A 14,840-nucleotide genomic window follows, 5' to 3' on the forward strand; every position below is an offset into this window, starting at 1 on the left:
GTGTCCTTTCTCCCTGCTCTGTTCTTCTTTCTTCTTCTTCTTCTTCTTCTTCTTCTTCTTCTTCTTCTTCTTCTTCTTCTTCTTCTTCTTCTTCTTCAGGTTTGGGTCCAACAAATTAGTACAAAACAGCACCAGGAAGACAGGAGTATCCCAATGTGGTGCTTTCCAGACCACCAATGCCCATCAACTCTGACCATTGGTCAACTCTGAGTTGTAGTCCACAACATCTGGATGGCATCATGTTGGCTATCCCTACCTTAAGATTATGCTGGAGGGCAGCAGCTGCACATAGCTGGTTCACATTAGCCCCGTCCAGATATAATGTAGGACGTTGACTTGATATTGTCTGCCCTGAATCCTGCGATCTCCAAGGTTTCAGGTGTGGTCTTGGCCAGCCCTACTCAGAGATGCCAGAGATCCAACCTGGGATCATATACATATGATCTCCACCTAGCAGCTAAGCTGTAAAGCATGGTTTTAATTCCACATTCAGAAGCCCCAGGCTTAGGACGACCCCTGCTATCTCCTCTGGGTGGTTGTGATCAGAAGCATCTACTTCCGCTTTAAAATAACCAGAGTTCCTTCTTCCATCCACGTGGGGGAAATTCTGGTTCATCTTAAAAGCTGGATAGTGAACAAACCAGGGTTTTCTTCTGATTGGCTTGCTTGAACTAACCATAGTTTGGACATAGTGAGGAATTCTATTTAGTTTTAAAGTGGAAAATGGTGTTTCTGTTGAGGGTTGCATGCTGGTGGTACACAGCTGCAGCCAGGGATGGGTGAAGGCCAGAGTTAGTGGTCAGAACCTAGAGTGGTAAAGGACCCTCCAACTCTCTCCTTCTCTCTGTTACCTCCTTCCCTTGCCACCTGTGTCAACTTAGGAACATCAGAACTTACCATTGATCCATCTGGGTCAATATTGTCTACACTGATGGGAAGTAGCCATCCAGGATTTCAGACAATGGTCTCTTCCAGCCCTACCTGTAGATGCCAGGGATTGAACCTACCTGAAGATGCCAGGAATTGATGCCCTACCACTGAGATACAGCCCTTCCCTTCAGGCCACAGGTTGTCCACCTTCATCTAGAGTGATTTGGGTACCACACAGCCCTTGTTTCCTGCTGCATCAGAGATGAAACAATGGACTACCAATGCCACAAATCCCCAAAGTTTTTGAGAAGTGTTCATTTCGTTCCTTCCGCTTGCCAGTACAGCACAGACATTCTTGGCATCCCGAAGAAGAAAAGCCGACAGAGGAACCCAGCTCTTTCGAAAGGTCCCTGCTTTTATAAATGTTTAAGTTAACGGAGTGTTTTTTACAAAGAAACGAAACCTATAAGAACCATAAAGAAGCAGATGGTTGAGAGAAATGGTAGCGTAAAGGAAAGGAAACTCTACCTCATTCTTCTTTTTAAAAGTTTTGGAGAAGTACAATTAAATATTCCTAACAGGGTCGTTGCGCACAAACCATCTGGCACAGAGAGAAACCCTTTTACATTTGTACGTCTAAAAGAGCTGTAATAATTGTGTTTCGCTGGCAACAGAAACACACAGTGCTGCTTGCACTTTCCAAATAATATCTGTAATTATGCAGCGTTGTTCTCTCTCCAATAAAGCAGTTTAACGGACACCTGTTTTGTGGCTTGGCGTGACCTTAATATTGCAGAATATGCGCTTGTTATTTACGGTGTATTATTGTAGTATATTAATACTTTCTAAAAGGACTTTTCAGCATATGAAACCCTACACTGAGAGCCAGTGTGGTGTAGTGGTTAAGAGCGGTAGTCTCATAATCTGGGGAACCGGGTTCGCTTCTCCGCTCCTCCACATTCAGCTGCTGGGTGACCTTGGGCTAGTCACACTTCTTTGAAGTCTCTCAGCCCCACTCACCTCACAGAGTGTTTGTTGTGGGGGAGGAAGGGAAAGGAGAATTTTAGCCGCTTTGAGACTCCTTAAAGGGAGTGAAAGGCAGGATATCAAAGCCAAACACTTCTTCTTCTTCTTCTTCTACACCAAGGCCCAGCAAGGGGAAGGCCACAGATCAGCTGCTTTGCATATACAGAAGGTATATACTGTACAGAAGATCCCAAGTTCCATTCCCAACATCTCCAGATAGAACTGGGAATGTCTCCTGTCTGGGACCCTGGAGGGATAATACAGAGCTAGATGGATCAGTGATGTAAGGCAGCTTCCTATGTTCCCAAATTATGCAAGAGAATTAAGTGCTAGCAGAGGTGGCTCCAGGGTTGAGGGAGCCCTCAGCAATGGGATGTCCAGTGAGCCAGTCCTATATGTGCCCCCTCTCCCATGAGCACCAGTAGCAGGCACTTTTGTGTTGGAATAATATTTATGTATTTATTTGTTTATACATACATACATACATACATACATACATACATACATACATACATACACTGGGTGGCTCCCAACAGAATATTAAAAACACAATAAAACATCAAACATTAAAAACCTCCCTAAACAGGGCTGCCTTCAGATGTCTTCCAAAAGTCAGATAGTTGTTTATTTCCTTGACATCTGATGGGAGGGCTTTCCACAGGGCGGGCGCCACCACCAAGAAGGCCCTCTGCCTGGTTCCCTGTATCCTCCCATCTCACAGTGAGGGAACTGCCAGAAGGCCCTTGGAGCTGGACCTCAGTGTCCAGGCAGAACGATGGGAGGGAAACGCTCCTTCAGATATACAGTACAGGGCTGAGGCCGTTTAGGGCTTTAAAGGTCAGCACCAACAGTTTGAATTGTGCTCGGAAACGTACTGGGAGCAAGTGTAGGTGTTTCGGGACCAGTGTTATATGGAAGCTGCCCCAAGTGGCTGGGGCAGCCCAGCCAGATGGGTGATGTATAAATAATATAATTATTATTATTAAATTATCAAGTCACCATTTAAAAGCTTCCCAAACGTCCCATTGGAGCTGCTGTGTTAATTCCCCACGTGGCCTCAGAACAACACTTACCTCAATACTTCCAAGCAGTAGTTCAGAGAAAAAATGAAGAAGTTGCATTGTGGTGGGTGGCTAGAGAAAAGTCCTCTCATGCTACTAGAATGTAGGGTCATCTACTGAAGCTGAATGTTGGAAGGTTCAGGATGGAGAAAGGAAAGGATGTCTTCACACAAATCAAGGTATGGAATTCCACAAAAGGTAGTGATGGCCTCCAACCTGAATAGCTTTAAAAAAGGATTAGATACATTCACGGACAAGAAGGCTATCAATGGTTGACAGCAACAATGGTTATGTTCTACCTCCACCATAGAAGGAAGGGTGTCCTTGTGGGCTTCTCATAATCATCTGGTCGGCCACTGTGAGAACAGGATGCTTAACTAGGCAGGCCTTTGCTCTGAATCAGCAGGATTCTTCAAAGGTTCTTGCAAGTATCCAAGTTTGGAGAGACCCTTCAGTACCTTGGACAGGTCCCAGGGAACTGATAGCTTGCACTAAAAAGGTGTGGACCGCTATCTTATATCAGTGATGGGGAGCCTGTGCCACTCCAGATGTTGCTGGAATCAAGGATGATGGGAGCTGTAGTGCCAACAATATATTGTGAACTTATTGTACCTAGCTAAATAGGGTTCCTGTCGGGAAGCGGGTGGCGCTGTGGATTAAACCAAGGAGCCTAGGACTTGTGGATCAGAAGGTCGCGGTTCGAATCCCCGCGACAGGGTGAGCTCCTGTTGCTCAGTCCCTGCTCCTGCCAACCTAGCAGTTCAAAAGCACCTCAAAGTGCAAGTAGATAAATAGGTACCGCTCTGGGGGGAATTTAAAGGGCATTTAACGGCATTTCTGTGCACTGCTCTGGTCACGACTGGACCTAATGGTCAGGGGTCCCTTTACCTTTAAATAGGGTTCCACTTGGACTTCTCTTTATCTTTGAATTGGAGGAAGGGTAAATTGATAGGAAATGGGGGGTCTCATTGTAAATTGCAAAGCTGGCTTTTTTTTAAAAAAAGTCAGAGTCAAGGATTATGCTCACCTGCTTGGTAGTGAGCACCACTGAGCACAGCAGGATTTTCTTACGGGTAAAAATGCATAGGAACGGGCTGCACATGCTGTTGAAAATGATGGAATTAAGACCCATTCCATTGATTTCATTGATTTCAGCTGGATGAGGCCGAAGTGCTATCTTTCTTTTTGTTTAAAATCTGGGCTTAACTCTATCCACCTTTCTGTTTCCCTGACTTAAATCCTCTCAGTTCCTGTTAGTAAATCATGGAGTTTCACGTTGCATTCCGTTTCACCTCTAGTTGCAACTATTTGCTGGGTTGTGTCCATTAAAGCAGAATTAAGAGCTGTAATGTGAGATTATTTCCCCCTGCCCCATGAAGATTTTTTGAAAATAAAAAACTGCTGGGAAAAAAAACCACGTTGAAAACATTGCAATAGCTAAACTAAGAGCAGCAACAGAAATGAGACACAATCAAATTAAGAACTAAAAACTCTGAGAAAGAAAAATAGTTTAACTGATGGGGGGGAAAGGAGTCAAAGAGGGACTTGAAGAATTCGTTCCCATTTTGTAATCCCCCTTCCTAAGGGATTTCTCCCAAAAACTTTGTCCAAACAGGGTACATTATACTCAGCTTTGTAGCCTGTGCTTGCTCCAGTTTATGTAGGTTAATCTGACTTCCTATACTTGAGCTGCAGAAGAAATACCAGAGTTCCTGATCTTGAATCATCTTGCTCGTACTGTAAGCCTGCCTTCTCCACAGGAATTGGATGGCAGCCACACAGATATCCGTGGGCACAATGACTTGTGGCTGTTTACCACAAATTTAAACTCACCCCGGCAAATTTTCCCTTTCCCTTTCAAGTGACATATTGGCCAGATTCTCATATTACACAAATCCAAACTTGGACACTGCAAATGTGTGAATACAGTCAAACTTCAGTTTTCTATCATCTCCGTTGCTGAAGGTTTCGGCTCCCGAACGTTGAAAACCCAAAAGTGTTCCGGTTTTCAAAAGCTTTTCAGAAGCCAAACGTCCGGTGCTACAGACATGTGGCTTCTGATTGGCTTTTCCAATTGCAAGAGCCAATCAGAATCCGTGCCTTGGAAATCGGAAGTTTCGGAAGTCAAACGTCCTTCCAGGATGGATGACGTTCGACTTTCGAGGTACCATTGTATGTGGGCTCCCAGGAAAGCGCTCTTAGCTGCATTGCTCGCCCATGAGTCTTTTGCTGGTTCCACGGGGCTAAGGTCAAATATTTGATTTATGCTTTCGGACCCTTGACAGCCCTATTCCCTTCATGGAACTATAATTCCCAGATATCCCTGGGAAGAGGTACCTTGCTCAATGAAAGGAAGAATGGGAGCTTTAAGCTTCTGATCCCTTCTTTCAAGTCCCTCCCCTTACCTGCCCCATGGTAATTTAAAATGTTCAAAAAATAATAATAAATCAGAATCAACAATACGGTATTTGTATTATTAATTAAATAATTTGCACACCGTCCTATCCCTATAAGTCTCAGGACAGTTCACAACACAAATGAAAGCACAAAACACATAACAAAAATAGCTAAAACAATTAACAATACCAGGGTATACGAACTAAGAAAAAATGCACTCTCCAACAAAAGCTCATAACCAATCCCGCAGCCCACAAATACAAAAATCCACATTTAACATTTAAAAACAATTTTAAACAACCTCACCCCTCAGAAACACCCAAGTTAAAACTCAACCCCCTGTTAAAACAATAGTTTTAGCACAGGGGGGCTGGCCCATGCCCTCATTCCACTCCAAAGAAACTAAACGCAGATGACAACTTGCATTCTAAACTTCTGAGCAGGCTGGTCTAAACAAAGATGCTTACAACAGGTACCAAAAAGAGTTCAGTGAATGAGCCTGCCTGATATGAATAGGCAGGGAGTTCCATAGTGCTGCCATACTGAAAGATTGAGGTGGAACAGCTATTGTGTGGCACCTGTAACAGTACCAGTTCTGCAGTTTGAAGGAGTCGGGTTGGTGTGTACGGGGGAAGGCGATCTCTTAGGTAGAATCATAGAATCATGGAGTTGCAAAGGGCCACAAGGATCATCTCATCCAATCCCCTGCAATGCAGGGATCTTTCGCTCATCATGGGTAAACCGATCCCAAGTTGTTGAGAGTCTTAGATACTAACTGCACTGCAATGACAACAAATCCTAGTCTCCCGTCAACACAAGGCAAGCCTCACTTGATTTCCACTGACACTGTCTTTTCCTTTCAGCATACAAATGCACATATATCCAGAAGTAAGTCCCATTAAGTTAGTGAGGCACATTGAACTACAACTCCCATCAGCCCTAACCTGCGTGGCTAGTCTTAGCCTGGGAGGGTGAATAGCTCCCTGTTACGATCACAAACCACTGGCAGCTGTTTCAGTAACGAAACAGTAGATGGCGCTTAGCTCCCACGTTTCCACTGCTAGCAGGTCATTGGAATTATTATTATTATTATGTGGGGGCAAATAAATACGGGTTTCTTGATGGTCCAGCAATAGAGGAGGGCTGATCAAGGGAAAGCCTCAGAAAAAAGTAAGTCATTTCAACCAGCTGGAGGAGTTTGCTGTTCTTCACACGGTGAGTCTTTTAAAAGCAAAAGCCAGCCCTGGAAAATGGAGTCTGGGTATTACAAACTGTTGTTCAAAAACAGCTGCAGTGGCAACTTTAGATGGTCTCTGGGCAAGCAAAAATAGAAGGAAAAAAGCAAGAACCCAATACATACGTCTTGGCTTGCATATGTTTTGCATTATAAACACATCAAAGTGTGCGTCCCGGTTTGCAACCTTTTTTTTTTTGGATTACAACCCTTTTTATTATTACGAACAAATTTTTTTTGGAGGCCCCATTGGCCAAAGCGCGCCTTGGGTTACAACCTGTTTTGATTTACAAAAGGACCTCTGGAATGGATTTTGTTTGTACACCAAGGTAGCCCTGTACTAAACTTTGGTGTCTCTCGCCATTTCTGCCCGCCGCAGCATTGCACCCAGTGAAGCCAAACTGGTCACACTACCCTAAAACTGCCTCTGACTGATGGTTAAGCTACTCTAAGAATTGGGAGTCCTACACGTCAGGTGTCATATGACATGGCAAATTGGCACGCCTTTGGCATGTGTCAAAAGCTGTGAAATGAAGGTGCCAGGCACACCTTTCTGGGGAGGGAATTGTGTATCTTGGGGTACCACAAAGAGTGCCCTCTCCCGGTTGCTAATCTTAAATTTATTAGGGCTGTAATGCTACCGAGATAGAGACCCACTGCTTGGAGACAGTAATAGGTAGAGCTATGCACAGCCCCAAATCCAGCCCCAAAGCAATTGTGGGGGGCAGAGCTAACATTTAATTAGGGTTTTACACCTCACAGGAGAATGAATCCCAAAGTTCAGCTGTGCGCTGTGTGCCTAAGTGCCTCGTTTTGTCTGCTACACCCCTCGACTTCACCAGGTGACCCCGGTTCGAGTATTATGGGGGGGGGGGAGTTTTTCTCGATCTGCTTTCTCCACACTAGGTACAATTCTATACACACCTGTCATGCCACCCCTCCCTGAACAACCGTTTCTAGGCACTAAGAAGTCCTAACCTTTCCTCATATGGGAGTTGTTCCAATATACGTGGCAATTTCATATGCACATATATGTTCATGGAAGACCATAAAGGTAAAGGGACCCCCTGACCATTAGGTCCAGTCGTGGCCAACTCTGGGGGTGCGGTGCTCATCTCGCTTTATTGGCCGAGGGAGCCGGCGTACAGCTTCCGGGTCGTGTGGCCAGCTTGACTAAGCCGCTTCTGGCGAACCAGAGCAGCGCACGGAAACGCCGTTTACCTTCCCGTCGGAGCAGTACCTATTTATCTACTTGCACTTTGACATGCTTTTGAACTGCTAGGTTGGCAGGAGCAGGGACCGAGCAACGGGAGCTCACCCCGTTGCTGGGATTCAAATTGCCGACCTTCTGATTGGCAAGTCCTAGGCTCTGTGGTTTAACCCACAGCGCCACCCGTGTCCCTATGGAAGTCCATAGCTATGGCTAAAGATGTGCAGGGATACCCTCTCCATACCTCTTGGCGCTGTGAAAAGGGATGTCACTATGTAAAGCTTATCGCTACATGATTTAAGCTCACGCCGTGGAAATGAACTTTTCAACCACAATTTGTTTCCTCTAGAAATGACACGCGTGCAGGGAGCAGGGCCACAGCTGCTGTTGCCTGGCCTTCCACCACCTTCTCTGGCTGGTTAAGTGCCCGAGCGTTGAACCGAGCAGCTGTCAGGAGCCCTTCTGTGGCTTTCAGAACGCCTCAAGTGGCCTTCCTGATGGATCAAACTCCAGATCTTTGCACCTCTTTAAATGCAAATGTTATTTAGACACGCACACCAGAGAGAAATGGGAAGTGATGTTGGAAGCGAAGGACCCATTTTGCAGAACCTGTCTGACGAAATGGGATCTGCAACATAATGTTGCAGTCTGGAATGTGGGGTAAATTTGGCCCCAGGTTCCCCCCTCCTTTTCTCTGAGACAGAGCCTGCTAAGTACCTCGCTGCAGCTGTTTTTAGTACCATTCCACCTCCAGAAGGTGTTGCTCTAAGACAGCCGTGCTTACGCTCTGAGAATACGGTAGGGCATAAGCTCTCTATGAAATCTCACACACACTAGGCATTCAGAACAGCAGGCACAAAAAATGCCATTATACGGGGGAGAAGAGAGGGCCTTTAGTCAAGCCCTTTTGCTCCATATATAGGCTGTCGAAAGGTAAACACAAAATATTTCCACCAGCAATCTTCAGAGCCTCGTACACAGTAGGCCAGTGAGGATTCTTTGTCAATAAAGAACTCTTTGTCAGAAATTCAGAGCAGATCCTCCAGCTCTGAGTGCTGCCTAGGAGAGCAGAGCAAAGCCGATGTTTTACCCAGGAACAAAACTTTGTGCATCTACATTGCTTCGTGCATCGGTTTCTAAAAGGACTTCTTCATTCAGTGCATAGTTTAAACTAGGGAACTTGCTCTCATGGGAGGCAATGATGACCACCAGCTTGGACGGCTCCGAAAGACGATTAGACAAATTCATGGAGGAGAGGGCTATCGATGCCTACCAGCCACGGATATTATGTTCTGCCTCCATAGCAGAAGTCAGTAATGCTTCTTGGTACCAGCTGCTGGAATCCATAGGAGATGAGAGTGCTCTTGTGCTCAGGCCCAGAGACATCTGTGAGAACTCAGGCTAGCTCAGTCGGTAGAGTTGAGACTCTTAATCTCAAGGTCCTGGGTTCAAGACCCATGGTGGGCAAAAGGAAGGTTGGACTAGATGACCCTTGCGGTCCCTTCCGACTCTACAATTCTATGAATGTGACCGAGTTAGACTTCTATGAACAGACTGCTGGATTAGATGGGCCGTCAGAATGATCCAATAGGTTCTTTTTATACATCAGAGATGGGGAAAATTCTTTGTTGTTGTTTTTTAAATAATATTTATTACAAATTTTGTTTAAACAGTAAGAAAACGTACAAAATAGCATATGATTTTTCAATATCCACATTTCATTCACCTCCTTGGACTTCCTCGCAACTCTCGTTCCTGCGTTCCAAAATCTCAAACTTTACCCAGCAAATTATTACCTTGTTTCAATTCTTATAATATAATTTCCCAATATTATATCCCTAATTTTAGATAATTTAAATCCCAACTTTTAAAAACTTAATTTTAACATAGTATTTATCCAAAATTTATCTTTTCTTTTGATTACATTTATCTTCATATTCCTTTTAACTAACTTATTGGTGCCGTATTGTTGCTAATCTCACATCTTTCTTAACATTCATACAATTTACAATGTTTTTGTAAATAGTCCTTAAATTTCTTCCAATCCTCCTCCACAACTTCTTCTCCCAGGTCTCGGATTCTGCCAGTCATTTCCGCCAGTTCCATATAGTCCATCAGTTGCATCTGCCATTCTTCCAGTGTGGGCAAATCTTGGGTTTTCCAGTATTTAGCGATGAGTATCCTTGCTGCTGTTGTTGCATACATAAAAAAAGTTCGGTCTTTCTTTAACACCCTCTGGCCGACAATGCCTAAAAGAAAGGCCTCTGGTTTCTTAGGAAAGGTATACTTAAATACCTTTTTCAGCTCATTATATATCATTTCCCAGAAAGCCTTGACTCTAGGGCAGGTCCACCAGAGGTGAAAGAAGGTTCTTTCAGTTTCTTTACATTTCCAACATTTATTATCTGACAAATGGTATATCTTTGCAAGCTTGACTGGGGTCATGTACCACCTATATATCATTTTCATAATATTTTCTTTCAAGGCATTACATGCCGTGAATCTCAGGCTGGTGGTCCATAACCTTTCCCAGTCAGCAAACATAATATTATACCCTATGTCCTGTGCCCATTTTATCATAGCTGATTTGACCGATTCATCTTGTGTGTTCCATTTTAGCAGCAAGTTATACATTCTTGAAAGTATCCTAGAACTGGGTTCTAACAGTTCTGTTTCTAACTTTGATTTTTCCACCTGGAATCCTATCTTTTTGTCCAACTTAAAAACTTCTTTAATCTGAGCGTAATGTAGCCAATCTCGCACTTTATCTTTTAGTTTCTCCAAACTCTGCAACCTCCAGGGGAAATTTCTTTGTTAACCAAGTAGGAAATGTACATCTGCTAGGGGAAATGTCCACTAGAATGCAGGTGAATTTTCACAAGGAGTTAAAATATATATATTGGGGTGCAGAAATGTGGAGAACTGAACTGAAGAATCCTCGCATCTTGGGGAAGTAGGGGAGGGCACATAGGCATGTACAAAACAGCCGGGCAAGGGAGCAACAACAATCTGGGCACATAGCTAAACGCTCTCGGTTCCTGTTGAAAATTGTTCCTCCACTTCCCCGTGGCTTCTGATCTGGCCTATTGCTGGAAAAGCCCCCGTTTCTCTGAAGGGAAAGAGGAGTCGGATTCAATAGCTCATTGCAGCGGTTCACCCAGCAGCGTGAGGAAACTCCCACGTCGCAGCCTTTCCAATCCCCGCTATCTGTCACGAAATTATCCAGGCCTTGTTAAAATGCAGCTGCAGCGCTTAATTACTGTTTGTACAGGACTTTGAGAACGGAAAGTGCTATGTAATTGCTGTTGTTATTTAACTTCGGAGCGTGATGGGATCCAAGGGAACTCCTGGAATGGTGACGGAGACGGGGCTCGTTTCTCTGGGTGCGTTTGGAAAGGTCCGCAGAAGACGATCGCGCCGGTAAATAGATTTCCCATAATGTACGCTGCAAATTGACCGAAGGCCTCTTGGCTTGGGCAGCCTAACTAGCCATCTCTGTACTCGGGGAAGACTTAAAACATCTGCACTTCCAAGCAAACAAGAAGAAATATTGAATTTCGTGCAGCAGGTCCATCACACCCAAGCCACTAAAGAACAATGCTGTTTAGCATTTCTGGAGTACTCGAAAGCATTCAAAGCACTTTGCAAATATCATCTCAGTTAATTACGCATAAATATTATTAATGGACAGGGAACAAAAATTGATATATAGAAGCTGGTATGTAGACGGATCCTTTCACCATGTCTCAACAGCGTCTTCCATACATATACCATATTTCCCCCTATATAAGACGATATTTTTTCCTTAGAAGTAATAGGGGGAAATTGTGGGCCGTCTTATACATGGATAGCAGAAGGGGGACGGGCGATTGTTGCCAGCAGGAGACTGGCAGCGGCGACTGGGCATGTGATTGGTTGCTGCGGCCAGGCCTGCTGACGATTGGCTGCAGCTACGGCAATTGGGATGTCTATTTATGGCAGTGGCAAGGTGTGCGTGCAATCAGCTGTGCTTGCGTCGAGTGTCCAGGTGTGGTCTATGCAGTGAGCCTGCAGATGATTGGTGGCTGCGGCTTTGCGTGTGATTTGCATTGGCCTGCAGGCTGTACAGTTATTGGCGCTGGTGAACCCCCCCCCCAAAAAAAAAGATAGAAGCTCAATAACTGTGCAATCTCCCCCCCAAAAAAATAGCTCAACAACTTTGGGCAAATTCCCCTCAAAAAAGTTTTGTTGTGGTCGTTGTAGATTGGGAGGACCCCCTGAACCCTAGAAATTAATAAATGGTAGTCTTTTGATTAATTGGGATATGAATGAAAGTACAAGTTGCAGAACTGTGCCAAACAAGGAATCCCAGGGCTGGCTTATGCAAACCAGCCTGGCTACCTTAGTGAAGAGCAGATCTGTTAACATGACAAAAGGTGTTGATGGTCCACCTGAGAGGAATCCTTTGGCCTGAGACAGATGTTGCCAAGGTGATGGGTGTGTGTGTTTGAACTGGCAGGAAAATAAAGATATATTTTTTTAGCAAGGGGTTCTGGGAAGAAGAAGAGATGAGAAGAAGTCTGAGATCCATTTTAGGCAGGTTGGCTGAAGGCGGGCTGCACTGCTGTGGGGTACAAGCTCCTCTTGAAATGACCATGCTGTAAGATCTGGACTCCCTCCATGCAGACTGAAAGTGTAAATAGGTGAATAAACCATTTTTCTTAAGGCTACGACAGTCTCCGTGTGTGTTTCAATTCTCCAAAGGAACACAGACCCTGGGTGAGTGCCTGGAACCTCCTGGGATCTTGCAGAGTTGGGGTGGCACACAACTTGGGTAACACTATATATTCCACCATGCCATATCACAAAATGGTTTGGCAAGCATCCTGGGTTTCAAAAGCAGGTTGTCGTGCTATTTGAGAACTAGCCCAATACCCCTGTGGGTGCAAAGAGAGCTTGGATGCCCAAATCTTTGGATCCTGCCCTTTATTTAATTTCTGGAGCAAGGGAACCAATGGACCAAATTAAGTTTCAAGGGTTGCGGTCTGTGCACACACAAAGCTCTTTCAAGCTCTATGTCAGCCCCCAGGATCTCAGACTGAATATGGGCACAGTGAATGAACTGTGAACTGCCCCCTTAATTCTGTCATGTGACAAAGACACATGAGAGCAGAAGCAGCAAAACAAATGCTGGGACTGCACAATCATTTGGGCCTACTAAAGTTATTCAAGCCTAACTGCTAACTGTTGAGTCACTCTGACATGTGACTCATTCTCCTTATAAGTAGCAGCCATTTTCTCTGTGTTCTCTGTAAGCTTTCAGTCAGAGTCAGTCTGCCTCAGTTGTGAGCAGAGTCAGTATGTAATCTCAGTCAAACTGTTTGGAACCATGTTGTTTATGAAGAAGTTTATTTTAACTCTGTAAAGCTCTTATTCTTTCACTTAAAAACTCTGCATTGTTAATTTACGCTGCGCGTCAAATCCATGGAGGGAAGGGACCTCTCAGTGACTATTGTGACGGATATACAAAATGACCATGTCAAGAAGATAAGAACATTAGAAGAGTTTTGCTGGATCAGGCCAATGGCCCATCTAGTCCAGTGTTCTGTTCCCACCTTGGCCAACCAGATGCCTATGGGAAGTCTGTAAGCTGGATTCAAGCTCAAGACCATTCTCCCCTCTTGAGGAACTGATATCCAGAAGCATTACTGCTTGTAGCATTGCGTCGAACTTTTCAACTTTCAAATTCCCCCAATGGGGAGTGCTTTAAAAATTATAACATGACTTGGGAATTCAAAAGGTATTTTGGTTAAATTAGAACCGTAGTATCATAGAGTTGGAAGGGATTTCAAAGGACATCTAGTCCTTGCAAAGCAGGAATTTCAACTAAAGCATCCATGACAGATGGCCATCCAACCTCTGCTTAAAAATGTGATGGCCTGGGACTTGGGTTCAGACTCGGAACCAGAGGTGTCTCAATCTGCACCGGATCCTTTGCCTCAGGCATCATCTGAACCAAGTCTGGGGCTTGATCCTGAAGATTCTCGGTCTGCACAGGTGCCCTTGCAACAAACACCCGCTGGGCCGAGTCAGGGGCCTGAGCCTGCCCTGGCTCCAGATGCGGGGATTACCTCGTTGCCTTCAGTTGGGCCATCACTTACAGCTGCTCCACTACCAGTTGGATCATGGGAGGCTGAGGCAGCCCCTGGGTCTAGTAACCCACCGACGTCTCCCGAGCTGCAGAGACTAAGGTCTGAGAGAAGGAGAGACCTGAGTACTCGCAGGAGGAGTGCTCACCTTTGGGCGAAATGGGGAGGTGAGTTGCCAGGGGATCAGGACCGGCTGTTACCTCCGACAAGGATAAAAGGCTGACGGACCCCACCGCATGTTGCGGGAGCAATATTGCTGTATGCTAGATCCTGCACCTGTCCTTGCCTTGCCTGGTTTCCTGCCTTGGCCGTCGGACTGACTCTTAGCAGAACCTCCAAATTCTGGACTGGTCCTGGCCTGGGTTTCAAGGGTTACCCCCGGGCCAGCACAAAACCCCCCCAAGGAAGGAGACTCTACAACCTCCCGAGGGAGACTGTTCCACAGTCAAACAGTAAGTGCCAATAAGTTTCTTGTGACTTGAAGCCATTGGTTCGTGTCCTACCCTCCAGAACAGGAGAAAAAACAAGCTTGCTCCATCTTCCGTGTGACAGCCCTGAAGATATTTGAAGATGGCTATCATATCTCCTCCCAGTCTCCTTTTCTCTAGGCTAAACATACCAGCTCCTTCAACTGTTCCTCATAAGGCTTGGTTTCCAGACCCTTGATCATCTTGGTTGCCCTCCTCTGCCAAAGTTCCACCTTGTCAACATCCTCCTTAAAAGGTGGAGCCCAGAACTGGCCCTGTGAGCAGGAGCACTCGATGCTGCAACTCTTTGCCAGAAGTCCCTACACGTCCCTCAGGTTGGTTCGCGTCAGACCTCCCTCTTTGTTTTGGGAAACAAACCCTGAAGCTGCCACCCAAACGGCAGGCCCAACATTGCGTTTCGAGGCAGCCCCACCAGCTGTGTGCTTC

This window comes from Podarcis melisellensis (genome assembly GCF_964234715.1).
Source record: "Podarcis melisellensis genome assembly, chromosome: 10".
In the NCBI taxonomy this organism is placed as follows: domain Eukaryota; kingdom Metazoa; phylum Chordata; class Lepidosauria; order Squamata; family Lacertidae; genus Podarcis; species Podarcis melisellensis.